This window comes from Miscanthus floridulus, chromosome 1, assembly GCF_019320115.1.
Source record: "Miscanthus floridulus cultivar M001 chromosome 1, ASM1932011v1, whole genome shotgun sequence".
In the NCBI taxonomy this organism is placed as follows: Eukaryota; Viridiplantae; Streptophyta; class Magnoliopsida; order Poales; family Poaceae; genus Miscanthus; species Miscanthus floridulus.
The window spans coordinates 100,921,751-100,941,421 of NC_089580.1; the positions used below are offsets into that span (position 1 = coordinate 100,921,751).

General features: G+C 45.5%; 1 non-coding gene across 1 annotated transcript; it reads right to left on the reverse strand.

The window, feature by feature from the left end:
* Positions 1-619: 619 nt before the first annotated feature.
* Positions 620-725, reverse strand: LOC136511806 (small nucleolar RNA R71). The gene has a single exon (XR_010772859.1). It is a non-coding gene; the product is annotated as a small nucleolar RNA R71 (small nucleolar RNA).
* Between the last annotated feature and the right edge of the window lie 18,946 nt (positions 726-19,671).

The window sequence follows — 19,671 nt, forward strand, 5'->3', positions numbered from 1 at the left end:
TGAATCAGCACAAGAAATGTGCAGGGCAAACTAGGGATACCAAAGTGCATTGAGTACCCCTTGGCTTGCCCAAATAAGCAAACTGCCTTAATCGTAAAACTTCCACTAGCACCTAGATCGAGCAACCCTCGCTGCATCTAGATGCCGGTTGTACCCAATCTTGAAGGCCTTCTCCTAATGCCACTATTGCCGCTAGAGGAGTTGGAGAAGGAGTGCCATGGCAATGAAGAAAATATAGATGGTTGGCTCAAGAGCTTTGTTTGTATCTAAGGAGGAATGTGTATGTGGATTGCCAAGAAGCGCATCATGCTCGTTGGGCCCACTGTTAACATAGGCAGTGGAAACTTTAAACTCAGGACTGGGCTAATCATGATCGTGCTGGCAAAACCTTTCTATGGTTTTCCTAGCAAGGACACGAACACACATCTTCAACACCTCCCCGAGCTGTGCGACATTATCATCATGATGTCACACCAAAGAATATTAGGCTCTGTCTATTTCCCTTCTTCCTCATGGGGAAGGCAAAGTAGTGGTTTCACAAGGACAAGGAAGTTGTCAGCACATGGGCTAAATGATCCATGGTGTTCCTCGTGAAATTCTTCCCCATGGGCAAAACAATGCCCTGAGGGGAAGAATTTCAAATTTCCAACAGAATTCATTGGAATCTTTCCTGAGGCATGGGAGATGCTACAAGAATACATCCAAGCATGCCCACATTACAGGATAGAAAATTGGCTCATGCTCTAGAACTTCTATGATGGGTTAACACCCATATCAAGGGATCACATCGATGCCATAGCTAGAGGAGCCTTCCTCTCACTCACCATCAATGGAGCTACGACTCTCATTGAGAAAATGGTGTCCAATCAATGGTGGGGTGATGAGAGGCTCCAATATGAAAAACAAAAAGGCATGCATACCATGCAGGAGACAAATATGCTAGCCACTAAAATGGACCTCCTAATAAAAAAGCTTAATGAGCGTGCCCATGAGAAGGAGGCAATTTACGGCACTGTCAAGGCCATGGACTTACATATGACATGCAAGGTCTATGGTGAAAGTGGACATTAGGGGAACAATTGCCCTAAGACCTATGAGGACAACACCTACATCAACAATGGGTTTTGTCCACAAGGACGTAATAACATGTGGAACAACCAATCACGTCCACCATTCAAAGAAGGTAATTCAAACTTCAAATCCAATTACATTTTGAATCAACCTTCCTTGATAGATCTTGTGTTAGGTCAAGCTCAAATAAATTAAAAATCTTGCCTCTAACAATAAAATTTTGGAAAACATTAATTCAAACATAGAAGGCTTAACATCTTCTTTCACAAGTCAATTAAGCCTTAATAAAATGTTTGAAGTCCAACTAGCTCAAATAGCCGCTACAATTCCTTCATATGATTTTGAAAATATCTTGGGGCAACCCAAAGATTTTAGTTGAAAATGTGAATGTGGTAATCACGAGGGATGGTAAGTCCACTCATGATCTACCATATCCTAATCATGCAGGAGAAGCCAAAAAAGAAGCACAGGGGTACAACCCTAGATCTCAGGCTTTGAGCTAGCTTGGGGGAGGACCCCCTCAAGGTAACGTGTATCTTGCACTGTCACCACTTTTCGTTACCTTGCATATATATAAAAAGAAAGCTAAAATAAAAGGAATTAATTGTTCACCAACTCCATTAACTCATTTTTGACTCCATGAAAATTTACAAATTCATGCTTACCTTGTTTATGTCTTTTGCTCTGGTTTGGGTGTATTCACAAGGGCACATGTGGTACATCCGAAGGCTCTTTAAATTAAACATGGTGCTTAGGTTAAAATGTCCTTCTTTAATCAAAATTAGACATCGTGTTTAATCTTGGTTAATGAACTATGAGTAATTATTTTCATAAACAATGGAAGCAAATCTACAAAGGACATGAATCAAGGCTAGAAATTAACTACAACTTTACCTTTAGCATTGTTTGAGTTTTGTTAAAAGATAAAAAGTTAGGTAAACAAATAAAATAAAAAAATATTTATATAGATATAAAAAATTAAATAAAATAATAATAATAAAATATTTTTTTCTCAAAAGTTTGCCTCTTATTAATAAAAGCAGCCAAAGGACTGTAGGCCTTAGGCTAGCTTGGGGGAGGACCCGCATAGAGGTAACTAGCATTCCACATTTCTATCTTGCATTAATTTTGTTATTTTACTTGAATAATAATAATAAATAAATAAATAATATTTATTCCACTCCACATATGTGTAGTAAGAATGTTTAGTTTCTCCTTGTTGAATTGATGAATAGTTACTTTGTTTTATAATTCATATGTGCCTAGTTTATAACTTAGTATCCCCCAAGATTTAAGTTTGTTGGCCAAAGATGTCTCATCCTAAAACTTGAAACTTATGGGTTGCAAACGCATGATCCTTTCTAAGTAGTTGTGAGTTATGATATGGTACGAATAGAATTTGCTATGACTTTGTTCTAAGAGAAACTTGACATCCAGAGTTTTATTTTCAAAATGCTAAAAATGAAAAGTTCCTCAATGATAGCATTTCCAACCATGGCCATATGACACAGATATAGATACAAAATCTTTAGTCATATGCTGCTTGTTTTCACATTGAGCTTTGTCAAATTGTTGTGACCCTTGTTGAGATTCTTGTCATATACCCATGATCAAGATTCACGTACACCCACAAAAAAATGCTGACTCTTATAGTGAGAGTAATGCAAAAGCAAGCTTTTTTGTCCACCATATAAAATTACTCTATTCATTTTATCATGAATCTCTCTCTAAAGTTTTCATATGCCCAAAGAAAAGTATGGGCTATGCTAAAAAAAGAAGAGAAAAGAAAGAAACATTCATGGTAGAAATCATGAGAGGAAAAAAATGCATGCCAAAGAGCATGAGAAAAATAATCCCATGCTAAAAAGCATGAAGAAAAGAAAAAGAGAAAGATTGCCCATACTTTCAAATAAAAGGCATTTATCAAAAAGAGAGAGAGACATGATCAAAGGACTACAAAAATATTTAGAGTTAGGAAAAATTTCAAAATTCCACACACTTGCACTTCTTGATCAAAGTATATGACATGCATCTCCTTGGATCTGGTCTTTGACTTAAGCAAAATTATGTGATGCAATTATGCCTCTCTTTCATACCTACCAAAAACACCACAAAAAAGCCTTTAGAGGTTCGATGAAAAGAAAGCCAATATCAACCTTCCTATGCAAGGCGGTGGCAAGGCAGGCCAGCAGGGGTGCCCACCTATGCAAGGTGGTGGCGAGGCAGGCCAGCAAGGGTGCGGCCACCGCCGCCTATGTGGCTCGGCCCACCCTTGCTCTGGCGGATGCATGGTGGCATGCAAAGACAGTGCAAGGCGGTTTCCTAATTTATCTACACCCAAACTAACCTCACTCATGTATAAATATAGGGGTGGAGCTCTCACACCAAACACACCACACTTGAGCTCTCTCTCCCTCCACACTTGTACTATTTTACTATTTTTAGTAGTATTTGGAGCAAGGCAAGCTTCATTGGAGGGCTTGAACCTCTAGGGGCAAACTTGGTACGAATAATATGAAGAGTTCCCTTCTATTCTTGTTCTCATTTTATCAATATAACTATGATATGAAATTAGAGCAAAGTTCTTATGTTATTCATTTAGCATATGAAACTTTATGCTTAACCTTTCATACAATATACTTGTTTAGACCAAGAACTAAATTGAGGTAGTGAGTTCTACTTTAAGATTAGTTTTTGTCATTATATTCTTGCTGGTTCGTCGTCTGTCCCCGTGATGGATGCTCTAGTAGAGGACTCCTGATAAAGATGGATGTTCCTGGCCGATGCTAGAGTAGTAGTCGATAGCTTAGACATGGTGTCTAGGCTAGAGGCTACCTTTGTTTGCCTCATACTCTATAGTTGAGGGGTAGGCGGTAGGTGGCCATCCCTTGTAATCCCCCATGTTTAGGTATGACATAGAGGTGTAGGCCGGCAATGCTTGGCAGACCAGGTGTTCACCGATGCCCGAAGTAAGTTTATAGTGACCAAAGATATCTTAACTTAGAATCTCTAACCCAAGAAACTCATGTATTTGTATGACTATATGCTTAGCATAGCTATATAAAGATAAGCTTGCTCCATGTTTAGGTATATTATTTTATTCTTTATTCTTTCTTTTATCTTTATCCTTGAGATTGGCTCGAGTGTGTGTGTCACACTATTCAATATTTATCCTGGCTTACCCCTATTATGAACTTTGGTCTACTATGCAGTCATGTTGTCTTGTCCATATCCCTATTAGAGACTTTTACACCATGCCTTCCTTTGGGAAAATATAAATGAACGATACCCAAATACTTCTAGGTGAAATGCCACAATGATTTATCCATGTGCTTGCGGATTCCTTCAGCATTCATTCAGAAATATCGTCATAGTGTTTTTGGTGCCAATGCTAGGTGTTGGCGGTCCTTAACTCCAATTTCTGCTCGCCAACTTTCATATAACATATGCTCAAATAAACACCAAACTTAGACATAGGGCTTTAGAACTAATCCTTTCCACAAGTTTTGGGGAAATATTTGTTTACTGGTGACCAACATGAAAATACATCAAAATGGGGCCAAAGTACAACATCCACATAATTTAGCCCAAGCAAAAGAAGGAGAAAAGATGAGCAAAGGGCATGCACCTGACACAACTGGACCAAAAACACCATAGTTATGCGCTCTAGGTCCAGCGAAGAGCCCACCGTGCAAAGGTAGTGGCGATTGGAGCCAGTCAACGTGCGGCCAACCCATGGGGTCGCCTGACCCCCTCCAGGCGCTGCTCGTCCTCTCCTTCATAAGGCTGTCACATGGCTACATGCAAAGGTGGTGGAGTTCAGGTTTTAGGCCAAATATAGCCTCTACATCGCCTCAAGCCGTGTATAAATAGAGGGGCAACCCCTCCATCTCACAACAACACCACAAGGTGAAGAGCTACTCCACGTTTGAGCAACACTCCAAGGGCTTAGGCCCTAGCTTGCTATCTAGAGTTGTGTAGTAGGGAGAGATGTGAGGGAGAGCTTGAGGAAGAGCCTGACTTGTTGGTGTCTCCCCAACTAGTACCTCAATGAACATCTTTACTTCAACAGGTTCTCCCGCTAAGTGAGTGTTCGTGGTTCTTTTGGTTATAAAGTCTTTTGATTAGTTAAGTTTTACTCATACTTCTTTGTGGGTTTGTCATCTGTCCCCATAGAGGATGCTCTAGTAGAGGACACCTGATAAAGATGGATGTTCTTGGCCAGTTAGAGTAGTAATCAATAGCGTAGACATGGTGTCTAAGCTAGAAGCTACCTTCAATTGCCTCATTCCCCATGGTTGAGGGGTAGGTGGTAGGTGGTGTTAGCCTTGTCCGTCCCTTGTATTCCCCCATGTCTAGGTTAAACATAGAGCTATAGGCTGGTATCGCTTGGTAGACCAGGTGTACACCGGTGCCAAAAGTAAGTACAAGTAGAATTTATCTATCCTTAGATCCTAGAACCTTAGGAATTCATCTCAACCTCTACCGACTCTACCCTTATGTTGTCCTTGGATGAACTAGCTAGAAAAGTACCTCCATTCTCTATGGAAAATATAATACCCTGAATACTTCTGGGTGAAATGCTACAACAGTAATTCTATGCGCTTGTGGATTATTTCTGTATGCATTAAGAAATACCAACATTAGGAAACTCAACTCCTAGTGGTGACGCTAAGAAACACCAATAGGGAGGTTGTGTCTCTTGTGCGTCATGCGACTAAGGCAAAAGGAAGGGGTCATGGTTGACCCCGGCCTTAGCGTCTAGCCTAGCTCACTTAGCTTGGCTAGGCCTCAGTCGTTGGGGTCTTTGCTAGCTGATGTATCATGGGTCCCTTGGCCTATTAACTAATCAATGCCTTGAGACACCCAGGGATCATAACGTTGATAGTAGCCCTGAGCATTTTTGCAATCACAAAGTGATCATGAAGTGCTGAGATGTGCATGTGCTGAGTGCGGGTTCATAGTCATGGCCTATCCGAGCTTCATTGCTTGACCCTTAGCAAGCTAGTGCATTCAATGCGATAGGTGGCTATTACATTCTACTCCATCTGGTCACCCTAATGAGGTGGTACGCGACTGTTGGGCCCCACCATTTCAGTGTGTTGTGTATCGAGGTTCGTGACCCATGCGGGGCTGAGTGGTCTCATCGACGCTGTGCTAGTCCTACCTTTGGGAGGGTCTCGATTTCCCCAACCTCAAGCAGCCATCTTACATTGGTTGTAACCTCCCATGGTTCGCCACGTAGTGTGGGGATCTTAGGCTATTTAGTTAGCCCTTGGCCTATAAATGGGGGCCTTCCCACCATTTGAACCACTCATGGCCATGACTGCAAACTATTCCTTGCCTTCCTAAATGGCTAGATGCTGAGGGAGTGAGGAATTGGGAGAGAAAAGTTCAAGGAGAACCGTGCGATTCCTATTATGTGTCCCACTAGGGTCACCGGTAGTGCCTAGAAGCTGGTGGTGCCCCATCAACAACTGGTGCTAGAAGGGGTCTTGCGAGCGAGGGAGCATTGAGGCGGTGTTTAGGCCGACCATAGGCCCTATGATTCTTGAGCACCCTCGAACCCATAGATTTGGGGTCACTAAAACATGAGCATAAAGGACCACAACCAACTTCTCCTAGAGCCTACAGGCCACCCTCGGAGGCTGCCCGAGGTTCAGGGGAGGTGTTGTCATCCCTTGGTGCCTCCATCATGCTTTCCTAAGCATGATGGTGGTGACATGTGGGCTTGGACCTACCCCCCCTCCTTTTCTCCCTACGCATTTCCGCCCTAGAGGTTTGGTGCTATGAGAAGGGAGGCAAGGCAATTTCTCATCTTCTTCCTTTTGTGCTTGTAGTAGGCACCTCTAGGGACCCCGACGCTGCTACCCAGGTGATAGCGCCACGGCTCAGTACTTTTTCAAGCGGTTGGACCACTCTTGTACTTTCAAGGATTTAAGTAGAAAGAACATTCTTTTCTGTTATTTGGGCTTTCCCCTATGCCTGTGGTGAGCCCCCAAGCTGTAGGATCAGGGTCATGCTTTTAGCTTGATGATGCAAAGAATCATTTCCTTGACCTCTCTTTGTGTGGTAGCAAGGTTTTTTGCGATCGTGCGTTGGTTCGTAGGACTTGGACCTTCTTATTTCTTCCACATGACCGCACCATGATCACATTTTGGACTCTGCATTGCTTCATAAGGAAGACTCTGCTGCATTACCCTAGCCATATGCTTCATCGATCTCTCCTAGAGAGGTCGTGGACCTCTGATGGTTTATGAGTCTCTAGAGCTAGCCTTAGGTTAGAGATCTAGGATGCTGGGAGGAGTTCGTCGAGACTTGGCCCTGACTTCTTACAGGGTCGTGGGGACCTGACTCTGCTTTTCCCTAACATCCTTGTTGACCTTGAGAGGTCGTGTTGCCCCATAATAGGTAGGTTTATTTTTGCCCCATGCGGCAAAGGCATGTCCACTATAACCACGTGGTTAGAGAGGTGTGCCTCGTCAGGGTTGATGGGTAATTCGAGCGGGACCCGATATCCTCCCTAATCAACATGGAGTTCGATTGTGCCTCATTGAGAGACATCCCATAAATCATTCACCATCAAGCTCATCGATCCCTGACCGCCTCCATAGTTGTCAGAGGGCAAGATGTCTCCCCCTAGAGGGGGTCAACCCAGGTGACTTCAAAGCGGACGACTTGAACATAGAGATAGATGGATGTGTGGCTCCGCACCACCAATTAGAGCCATAGGGGCCCATCTCACCCTACCCCTATCCCTTTGTGGCCTTGAGCCCTTCTAAGGGCTAGCCCAAGAGTGGGTTTCCTAAGCATGATGTGGGGTCATGGTTGCAGCGGGTCATTCTGCGCATGATCTTGGGGGCAGTTGGCCTCCCTGATCACATCGTGGCATAATGGTTCCCACTCGTGAGCAACCGTGTGCCATGGAACATGGGCGCAAAAATCAAAATGATTATGGAAAGGGTGTGGGTGCATGAGTGTTGGTATAAATTAATTCATACTGAATAATCCGCAAGCGTATGGATATTATACCAATGTAGCACTTCACTGGGAGTACACAGTTTTATATTGAACTCGAGGAAATATGTGTGAGAATAACCAAATCTAACTTAACCCAACTTCACAATCAAGGCTACATAATAGGAGCATAGAGGACATCACAGAGGTCTTCTATTGTTCAATTTTAGGGAAATTACTAAAGAAAACACAGACAAAGTATGTTTCCTATAGCAATAAGGTCCTGCTAGGCCTACTAATGGGAGGTGGACTACAAAGGATTCAACGAGGTTATAAGAGTCACCCTCATGAGCTACCACTAATCTGGAAAGTAGGGTACATCCACGAGTAACCAAGTCTAAGCACCACGCTTACACTATGAATACAACTTTAACCTAGGAGCTATAAGGATTAAAGTACTCAAAAGAGAGTCATAAACCTAAAGAACAATATGTACAAGATAATTACTTGAATTAGAAGTCGATTACTAGGGAAATCTTAGAAGCAAGCTCAAAAAGGACTTGATTCTGCCAGGGTACAAGCCATAGAGAGACCACTAACAGGCCAAAACTCCTTTGAAACTCTTCCCTCTCACTCTATCTCTCTATCTCTAATACAATAGTAGATCCTATCGAGGACTAATCTTCTCTTGATTGCTAGCTCTAATCCTGTTGGAAATATGAATAAGGGTTTCTGGCCCTCAGGCTCTCAGGATCAAATGTTGCATGCCCTGAAGGGGGGTACAGGTAGGTATACATAGGGCCCTTGAAGCATCATGGACCCTTAGATCAAACCAACTTGAATGGACGGCATAGATGTGATCCTTAAGGCGGGGGAGAACCAACATAGCAACAGGAGGCTGACAGGGTAGCCCCACAGGTCGGCCAGCTACATGTGGGACCAACTGGCCCCACCTCATAGGGTCTTAGGCTCTGCTTTGGTGGAGAGCCTCCTGGAGTCTTCTAGAATCTTCCCATGTTATTTATCCTATGGAATTATGCAATTTCTTTTGACAAATAGGTCCTCGGTGATTTTCTAATTAAATCTTGCTGGAAACATAGATTCACCAAAACTCATAGAATTTGTTAGTTAAAACCCCTAAGTCTATGTTGGCGATCCATTTTGGTCATTTATACAAATTGTATTGACAGTTTGTGATGAATGTTAACTACCGTCAACAAACTCCCCTACACTTAGGTGTTTACTCGTCCGCGATAAAAGGATGGATTACTCAAGACATAATTTTAGGACAAGTCATCATCATAAAACAATTCCTAGTCATACACGCACTGTAGGATTCAAAGTGTCTACCATGAAACTTTGTGTGGTTGAAGAATGGAACAGCTTGAAACAGATCACCCTCTTTTTTTAGTCAAGTCAATTGGAGAAACATTTTAAGATTTTTGAAAACAAAACATAGCTTACCTTCTCCTTTGGTGATGCTCTCAAATCACTCTATATATGTGGTATTTCTGGATCCTCACCAAGGCATTAATGACTTTGCCTTCTTTTTACCTACTTCTAAAAGCTTATATGGAGCTCAGGTAGGGATGAATATAAGAGCATACTTGTATTGCATATATTGTAAAGTCAAAACAAGGATCCGAGGAGAAAAATGTCATACTCTTAGATCAAGATATGCATTTGGATGGATATGTATATGGTGGCTATTCTAATTCTACAATGCACCTTGAAACATATCTCTCTTGTTTGAAACCTAGAAAACTTTTGCAAGAAAACATGGGCTATCTTATTCATTTCTTTCTTCTTCTTTTTTTAGGCGGGCATCTGAGTACCCATTTTTAGATATCTCGGACACTTGTCCATTTTTCAATACTTTTTTCTTTCATGAATAACTCTTACATAGCCCATGCCTCTTTTTCTACAATTGAAACTTTTCAGGAGAGACATTTACAAGAACTTGGAGCATTTATCCTAACAAACATATTTTTGCGTCTATTCCCAATGTAGTAGTAGAACATTTTTTGGGTGGAAGGAAAACATGTTGTTGTGTACCCCTAGTGTAGGGGTAGTAGATATATGTGGAGTGTACATGATCTTAATCTTGGGAGCATGATAAATTTCTCAACAAGGGTCATAAGGTATGACCAAACTCAATACAATGACACGTAGTATATGTAGAAGGTTCTCCTAATCTATGTATGGCTTTGGTAGGACATTACTTACCACAAAGGAGTGGTGTAGCTATTCATTTTACTTTTTGAAATAAAATTCTCCAATAATGAGACATCAAGAATTAAGTTCTCATTATTCTACTATATCTCATTCCAGAACAACTTAAGTAACATGGGGTCCCTAAAATAAGTTCCCAACAGTAGCAAGACTTCTAGGAAGAGTATTATGTGAGTCTATATGGAACTCATGACTAAAATAATCTTTCCCTCAGGTTTTAAGTTATTTTGTCAAAGAATTTTTAATTCGGTTTGAAACAGAAAGTATAACATGTGAAAATAGATCATATGGGTCATAAACCCAACCGTGGACAAAGCACGTGGTGAGGGGCCACTGTGGTGGGCTAGCCAGCCCATAGGGGAGACTGGGTGTGATGAGGACATGACACCCATGCATATGACCATGTTTAGCACATAGTATGGAGGGCTAGGAGGCCAGCAAGGGTGTCCAAGTCAAGAAGGAGGCCCAAGGCTAATTCGGTTTGAGTCCCTGAGGTGGAGGCCCAAAGCAACTCAAGTTCAAGTCTGCCTCGGCCTCCAGGACCAGTCTGCCTTAAACTGGTCACCCAGGACGCATTTGGACTTTGTTTTTGATGATCCATATATGGTTGGAAAGATAATTTGATAAGGAAGCCAATCCAAGTGGTTTCACATCAAAAGACATTCAAAATCAACAGGAATCGTCGAAATAAGTCAGCATCCAGAATCTGCCAGGGTGCTGCGACACTGTCTTTTGGTCCGTTGGACAGTGTATTATGTTTGGGCCCATTAGGGGGCACGTCCAAGGGGGGTGACATCCAAGACTCTATAAATAGCAGCCGTCGCTCTCCTTAGGGTTTGGGTTTTGTTTAGTTCTTGATTTCCTCGTGAAACAGACATCGTTTTGCTGCAATTGTGCCGCAAAGGCTGCTTGCTATGAACCAGGGCCCTAGTTCTTGATCTTGTTCGCCTATGGCGATTAGTCCTTTCGAATAAAGACTTGAACTCTTTCTCATTATCATAAGCCTCATATTTATTTGCAATTTCAGATTGCGTTCATCCCGTTCTTGCTTGTGTTCTCGATTCGCTTGCAGGAAAGCCTTCTCGGCGAGGTCAATCATGTTCACGTGGTTGATAACCAACGGAGCAGTGGTGTAACGGTTGTGGGGGTCTGAATTAGTCTTGGTTCGAAGCCTAGATCATGAACGTCGAGTCTCCACCAATCGACGCTATCATACCTTTCGAAAGATCGGGCCTAGTCTACATCAAGTGGTATCAGAGCCCTTGTTGCCCGTTAGGTATAACTTTGTTTTCCCCTTTAGATTGTTACTATTTTTGCATTACCTATAGTCCGCAAAAAGCCAAAAAATATACATTGTCACATATTTCCTATCCTATAGCCTCATTGTGTCATGCAATTTCATCTCTGTTTCGCGTTGTTGAGTTTGTGCCCTAGGTCAAGTTGTAACTTATAAGCAACATTTCCTTTCCGTTCTGTAATCTTGTATGGTCCTACATATTTAGGCGCAAGCTTCTTTTTCATTCCAAATCTCTTCACCCCTTTCATGGGCGATACTTTCAAGTATACATAGTCACCCACTTCAAGAGTCAGTGGTCTTCTTCTTTTATCAGCATAACTCTTTTGTCTCAATTGAGCTGCCTTCATATGCTGTTGGATAACATGCACATGCTCTTCAGCTTCATTAACAAAGTCAATACCAAAGTATCTCCTTTCACCGGGCTCAATCCAATTCAACGGAGTTCTACATTTTCTACTATACAAGGCTTCAAACGGAGCCATCTTGATGCTTGCTTGATAACTATTGTTGTATGAGAACTCAGCTAAAGGCAACCATTTCTCCCATGGACCTTTGGAAGATATAACACAAACTCTTAGCAAATCTTCTAAGATTTGGTTCACTCGCTCTGTCTGTCCTGAAGTTTGTGGATGGTATGCCGAACTTCTGATCAATTTAGTCCCCAAGGCCTGGTGTAAGTGCTCCCAGAAATGAGCTATGAACTATGGTCCTCGGTTTGAGATTATGGTCCTGGGTACTCCATGTAGCCTCACAATTTGAGAAACGTACAACTCGGCATACCTCTTAGTTACATACCCTATGTTAACTGGTATAAAATCGGCTGACTTGGTGAGACGATCTACGATGACCCATATGGAATCATGACCTTGCTATGTTAATGGAAGTCCTGTGATAAAGTCCATACTGATTTCTTCCCATTTCCAACCTGGAATAGGCAATGGCTGAAGTAATCTGGCAGATTTCATATGAACAGCTTTTACTCTGCTGTAGTTGTCGCACCTAGCGACATAGGCTGCGATCTCTTTCTTCATCTTAGTCCACCAAAAATATGTTTTCAAATCTTGATACATCTTACTACTACCCGGATGGATAGACAATTTGGATGAATGAGCTTCCTCTAGAATTTGATTTCTAAGCTCACAGTCTTTCGATACCACAAGTTGGTCCTCAAACCATAGTACACCCTTTTCTTCTAATCTAAAATGTTTGGTTTCTTGCTCTTGCATCTTTCTTTTGATGTGACTTATACCTACATCTAACTGCTGTAGCTCTATGATTTTGCTCTCAAGTGAACAACTGATAGTGATATTGTGTAGGACAACAGGATGTAACAAATTAAAGCCATCTTCCAACAATGCTTCCTTAGTGTTGCAATGAGATTTCCGACTGAGTGCATCGGCTACAACATTGGCTTTCCCAGGATGGTAATGCACTTCCAAATTGTAGTCCTTAATCAGCTCTATCCATCTTCACTGTCTCATGTTCAGTTCTGGTTGGGTAAAGATATACTTGAGACTTTTGTGGTTAGTATATATATGACATATATTGCCCAACAAATAATGTCTCCATATCTTTAATGCATGTACAACTGCTGCAAGTTCTAAATCATGTGTAGGGTAGTTGACTTCATGTTTTCTCAACTGCCGAGAAGCATATGCAATAATTCTCCCCTCTTGCATGAGCACACACCCCAAACCTATACCTGATGCATCACAAAATACATCAAAAGGCTTCTCGATGTCGGGTTGTGCTAAAACAGGGGCTGTAGTTAACAGAGTCCTAAGGGTGTGAAAAGCTGCTTCACACTCTAGTGTCCAATTGAACTTTTCCTCTTTGTGAAGTAGCCTAGTCATGGGCTTAGCTATTTTGGAGAAATCTGGAATGAAATGACGATAATATCCTGCTAATCCTAGAAAACTCCAAACTTCATGAACCGAAATCGGGGCCTTCTAATCCATGACCTCTTGTACTTTTGATGGGTCTATAGAGATTCCATCTCTAGATAAGATATGACCTAAGAAAGGTACTTTGCTCAACCAAAATTCACACTTGCTAAATTTTGCATATAGCTTATGCTCCCTCAATCTGGATAGAACAATCCACAGATGCTCTTCATGATCTGCCTCATTTTCTGAATAAATCAATATATCATCGATAAACATGACCACGAACTTGTCAAGCTCGGGCATGAATACCGAATTCATCAGGTACATGAAGTAGGCAGGAGCATTCGTTAGTCTGAAAGACAACCAAATACTCATATAAGTCGTACCTAGTGGAGAAAGCAGTCTTAGGCATATCCTCTGGCCTAATCTTTATCTGATGATAGCCGGACCTCAATCAATCTTAGAGAATACCTTTGCCTTCACTAACTGATCGAACAAGATGTTGATGCGAGGCAACAGGTACTTGTTCTTGATGGCCATAGCATTGAGTGGTCTATAATCTACACACATTCTCAAGGATTTGTCTTGTTTTTCACAAATAATGCTGGACATCCCCATGGAGATGAACTAGGTTGAATAAGACCCTTGTCCAATAGATCCTGTAACTGAATCTTAAGTTGTGCTTACTCATTTGGTGGCATTCTATATGGCCTTCTTGAGATAGGTGCCATACCTAGCACTAACTCAATCTTAAATTCCACATCTCTATCAGGTGGTAAACCTGGTAACTCCTCTAGAAATACATCCGAAAACTCACAAACCATAGGGATATCACAAAGGGTAGTGGTTTGGATAGCACAAGCTAAGTGTTGGAGTTCAAAGTTTCAGGAGAGTGGTACTAGAAAAGCATTCCCTCCCTGGGGTTCTCTCAACATAATAGTACGAGTGCTAGTGTCAATGAGAACACCATGATTGCTCATCCATTTCATGACTAAGATTACACTTATGGATAACCTAGGTAATACTATCAAATCCGTGGTATACTCCCTCTCTTGGATAGAGATGAGCATATTTCTGACTATCTTATTTGTAGAAATAGTAGCCCTAGCCAAACTTATATTATAACCACCCTTGCTTACTTCAATAATTTTCTGTTCATGTCTAGATGCAAATGCTTGACTCATAAATGAATGAGAAGCTCCTGAATCAAATAAAACAATAGTGGGATGCTAGTTGACAAGAAACATACTAGTCATGACAACTTCTCCAGCGGGCACTTTCTCAACAGCGGTATAATGCACATATCTAGGACGTGCCCTCGAGTTTGCCTACCTCTGATTGTTCTGATTTTGATTGTCATTCTTCTTTGGGTGGGGGCACTCCTTGGCCCAATACCCCACTTGATTGCAGTTAAAATAGGGTTGATTACTCCTAGGTCCTATGGAGTTTCCCTGACCACCATTTCCTTTTGGTAAGGCAATAGTGAATGCCTTATTGTCGGATACCATAGAACGGGGTACCCCAAGTGTACACCAAAAGAGCCACTTAAATCCCATCAATGACAAAGCCAGAAGGTAAGCCATGGGTTCACCACCAGCCTCGACTAAGCCCACCGGCTCTCTGCCTTGCCTGAGGCCTCGCACGGGAGGTCTTGACACCCTGATGGAATCTTCGCCTCGCGTGAGGCCTCTCGCGAGAGGCCTTGGCAAAGCGCCCAATCTCCGTCTCTCCTGAGGCCTCGTGCATCCAGCCTCGAGCGAGATAGCTATTCTCTATATCGCTCGAGGCTGGCTTGTCAACAACCCATCGCTCCCGCCTTGACCAGTCTTCCCGACAGCATGTCATGTCCCATTAATGCGTCAACCACTCCCGTAATCTCAGCCGGATGACGGCTCGACACCACGGAGTGGCCGACAGGACATGAGGTCGCATCAGCGCCATACCGGCTGAGACGGGACATGGCGGGGATTACCGGCCACTGTATTCTAGCACTGTGCCCATGATCAGTGCTCGCACTGCATTGTGCCCCGTAATCCCCACCCCAAAGACAACGCGGCATGGGAAGTCTGGCTTAGGTCATCATCGCCTCCAAACCAGTATACCAGATCAACCGCTCCCCCTGAGCCTTGGCACTCTACACCAGGGTCTCAGCTATCTTGGGATTCACATCTACCGAGACCCCCCACTGTGGTTTAGCCTTAGCACCAACCGAGCCTCGACCTCACGCGCAGACAATGCACAGTGACCTGCACGTTGACCGCTGTGCCCACTCCGAGGCAGCCCTAGAGCTCACATGATGCACAGGATCGGATGTGACCAGCACATCACCCCGATGCTCCAAGGATGGACCACGCCGCCATAGGAACAGGCTACAAGGCTTGGACATGCCGCCTCTATTCGCACGACGCCATATAGTTAGCACATGTACTACCCTTGTCCTCCCTTTGAACTATAAAAGGAAAGGACTTGGGCCATCTCTAGGGGATGGGGGGAGACGGGTTCTCACGAAGAACAACACCCTATAACACGCACACTTCCCTGCTGCTTGAGAGCAACATCTCAAGCAGCTCACATTACTCCTCGCCGAGACCTGGGGCTAGCTCCCTCTCTCACCTAGCTTGTAACCCCTACTACAAGCACTTTGGTGCAAGGAATACAAGATCAATCTCCTAGACTGGACGTAGGGCATGAATTGCCTAAACCAGTATAAACCTTGTGTCTCCTTGCATCACCATCTAGGATTAGGGGCATGCAGTTCAAATTCACTGGTTGGTTGAGGACCCCTCGATCCAAAACACCGACAGTTGGTGCAAGAGTAGGGGCCTCTGTGTGTCAGCTTCGTCATCCCAACAAGTTCTGGATGGTAGACCCTGTATGACCACTGCGTCTCGGCACGGTGGTGTGGTTTGGGAGCCTGGAGTTCATGTCTCTAGGGCATGAGTATGACATGGTACTTCTAACACCCTGAGCCCCGCCTACCGACGACGACGTCACACACCGGCAGCCTAGGCACAGGCGGTGCCTGGGTGGCCGCTCTCGCCATGCTCGCCGGCACGACGCGAGCAAGATCACCCTGATGCTACGTGAACCCAGGGCGATTTGCCGCTCTCCGCCGGTATCCCACGACCAGCTATTGGCGTAGGGTCCCTGGTTGGGGATCTGTCTAGCCTGAGCCTGGACAAGGGAAAAACGCCGGTGGCACCTGGCGATGCCCCAACATCAAGCTCTGCTCCACCACTCCCTGAGGAGCCAACTCCGATAGAGCAGAGCCCGGCGACGGCACTATCTCCATACCCCTTCGGGTTGAGAAATGTTGTCGCCTCTTACACTTACGCCTATGCTTCTGCTCATGCGGATCTCTCGGAGCGCCGCCAGCGCTTCGCTCTCAACTTCGACGCCACCACGTCGACCCACACCAACTCCTCGAAAGAGGACGAGGCATGGGCCGGAGCGGATTTCTCTGACCTCCACGACCATGAAACCATGTGCCGCTTCTAGGCTGCAAGTGACTATTGCTTTGGCTACTCTGATTCCGACGATGAAAGTACTTACGATCCCACTCGTGAGTGCTTCCACGTCGGACTTGGGATGCCAAGCACAGGCGATGAGGATGAGGGGGCAGACAACCACACTTTGCTTCATTAGGGAATGGGCGATGCTACGCCTTCACGCATTGTCCCACCGGCAGCACAGAACGAGAATCTTGCCCTCGAATAATTTCAGCGCCCGAACCTGGAGCAACTCCGCGAGCTTCAGGCTAAGGTCGAGCAAGATCGACTCCTTCTGCAATAGCTCCAAAGCACTCTCGAGCAGGAGCAGCAAGGCCATGGTGATGGTGGAGGAGCCCGGCAATGGGCTCACGACGTGCACCACCGCATCAACGATGACGAAGGGAACGATCGTCCCCCAATCTTCAATCACGCTAGCCAGAATGTCATAGCTGCGGCAATGCTAGTGCACGTGATGCCTGAGCCCTCCACCATGGAAGGACGACGGGTTCATGGCGAGCTCTAGGATCTCCTCGAGACCGCCATAGTGTAGCAGGCCGAGAGTTCTACCTCCCAGCGGCACGGTGCCATCTCGAACCTCCCCTCAGCACCACATCGGCGGGATAGGGAGGCCTCTGTTTGTCCCGAGCCTGCTCAGGTGCCGGCAATCAATAGGGTCCCCCAGGTCCATGACCGCCTCGATAATCGATGCGAGGCGTAGGGTGACCATGAGGTGGTCGGCCGACGGTGATGCCACGACAGTGAGGGGCCTGCCCGAGGCTACCATCCGCATTGGGGCGGCTGCTACGATAGCGAGGAGGACTACAGTCCTTCTCCCAAACCACCTGACCCCCGAGTCTTCAGCAGGGCCATCCGCAATGCTCAGTTTCTAGCCTAGTTTCGCCAGCCAGCCAACCTCACCAAGTATAGCGGTGAGACCAACCCCAAGCTCTAGCTCGCTGATTACCACTTGGCTTGTCAGCTAGGTGGCGTAGATGATGACCTGCTCATCATCCGCAACCTCCCCTTGCTCTTGTCTGACTCGGCGCGAGCCTAGCTGGAGCACCTTCCTCCCTCTCAGATCCACGACTGGCGCAACTTGGTTAGGATCTTCATCGGGAATTTCCAAGGCACATACGTGCGCCCTGGAAACTCCTAGGACCTTAAGAGCTGTCGCCAGAAACTAGATGAGTCTCTCCGAGACTTCATCCGACGCTTCTCTAAACAGTGCACCGAGCTGCCCAGCGTCGGTGATTCAGAGATCGTCCAAGCTTTTCTCTCTGGCACCACCTACCGAGACTTGGTCCGAGAATTAGGCCGGAATGTGCCGCGCTCGGCTACATGCTCCTCGACATCGCCACCAACTTCACCTCGGGCGAAGAGGCTGTAGGGGCCATCTTCCCCAAGAATGATGCCAAGGGGAAGCGAAGGGGCAAGGCCCCCGAGGCCTCGGTTCCCCGCCTCCCGAAAAGAAAGAAAAAGGATCGCTAGGGGAAGCGAGCTGTCCTCGAGGCCGATCTCGTTGTGGCCGTAGAGTGCAAGAATCCCTGAGGCCCCAGGGGCCCCAGACCTTTTGACGACATGCTTAAGAAACCCTACCCTTACCACCAAGGCTCGGTAAAGCACGCCCTCAAGGATTGCTCCATGCTGCGATGTTACTACGCTAGGCTTGGGCTCCCCGACGACGATGCCAAGCAGAAGGGCACCGGCGACCGGGACGATGACAAGGACGATGGGTTCCCCAAGGTACACAACGCCTTCATGATCTTTGGCGGACCCTCGACGTGCCTTACGATGTGGCTGCGAAAGAGGGAACGCCGAGAGGTCTTCTTGGTCAAGGTGGCCACTCCTCGGTACCTCAACTGGTCTTGGGAGGTGATCACCTTTGATCGAGATGACCACCCCAACCATGTTCTGAATCCCGGGCAGTACCCACTTGTTGTCGACCCGATCATCGGCAACACCCGACTCTCCAAGGTGTTGATGGACAGAGGCAGCGGCCTCAATTTCCTCTACGCCAACACATTGGAGCCCTTGGAGATTGACCGATCGAGGCTTCGAGGCAATGTCGCACCCTTCCACGGCATCGTGCCAGGGAAACGCACGCAACCCCTCGGGCGCATTGACCTTCCCGTCTGCTTTGGCACCCCCTCCAACTACCGCAAGGAAGTCCTTACCTTCGAGGTGGTCGAGTTCGGGGGAACCTACCATGCCATCCTGGGGCGGTCGTGCTACACCAAGTTCATGGCAGTCCCCAACTATACCTACCTCAAGCTCAAGATGCTAGGCCCCAGCGGTATCATCATGATTGAGTCCACGTACGAACATGCATACGACTGTGACATCGAGTGCATCGAGTACACCGAGGCTCTTGCGGAGGCTGAGACCCTCATCGCCAACCTCAACCAACTCAGTGGCGAGGCGCCTAACTCCAAGCATTGTGTAGGGGTGTTCAAGCCCACGGAGGCCATCAAACTCGTCCCGGTCAACCCCACCTACCTCGACGATTGGGCGCTGAGGATCAATGCCACCCTCGACATCAAATAGGAAGCCGTGCTCGTCGACTTCCTCTGTGCGAATGCCGACATATTCGCATGGAGTCCCTCGAACATGCTAGGCATACCGAGGGAGGTCGCCGAGCATGCCTTGGACATCTGGGCCGGCTCTAGACCGGTGAAGCAACGCCTGCGCCGATTCGACGAGGAAAAGCATAGGGCCATCGGTGAGGAGGTGCAGAAAC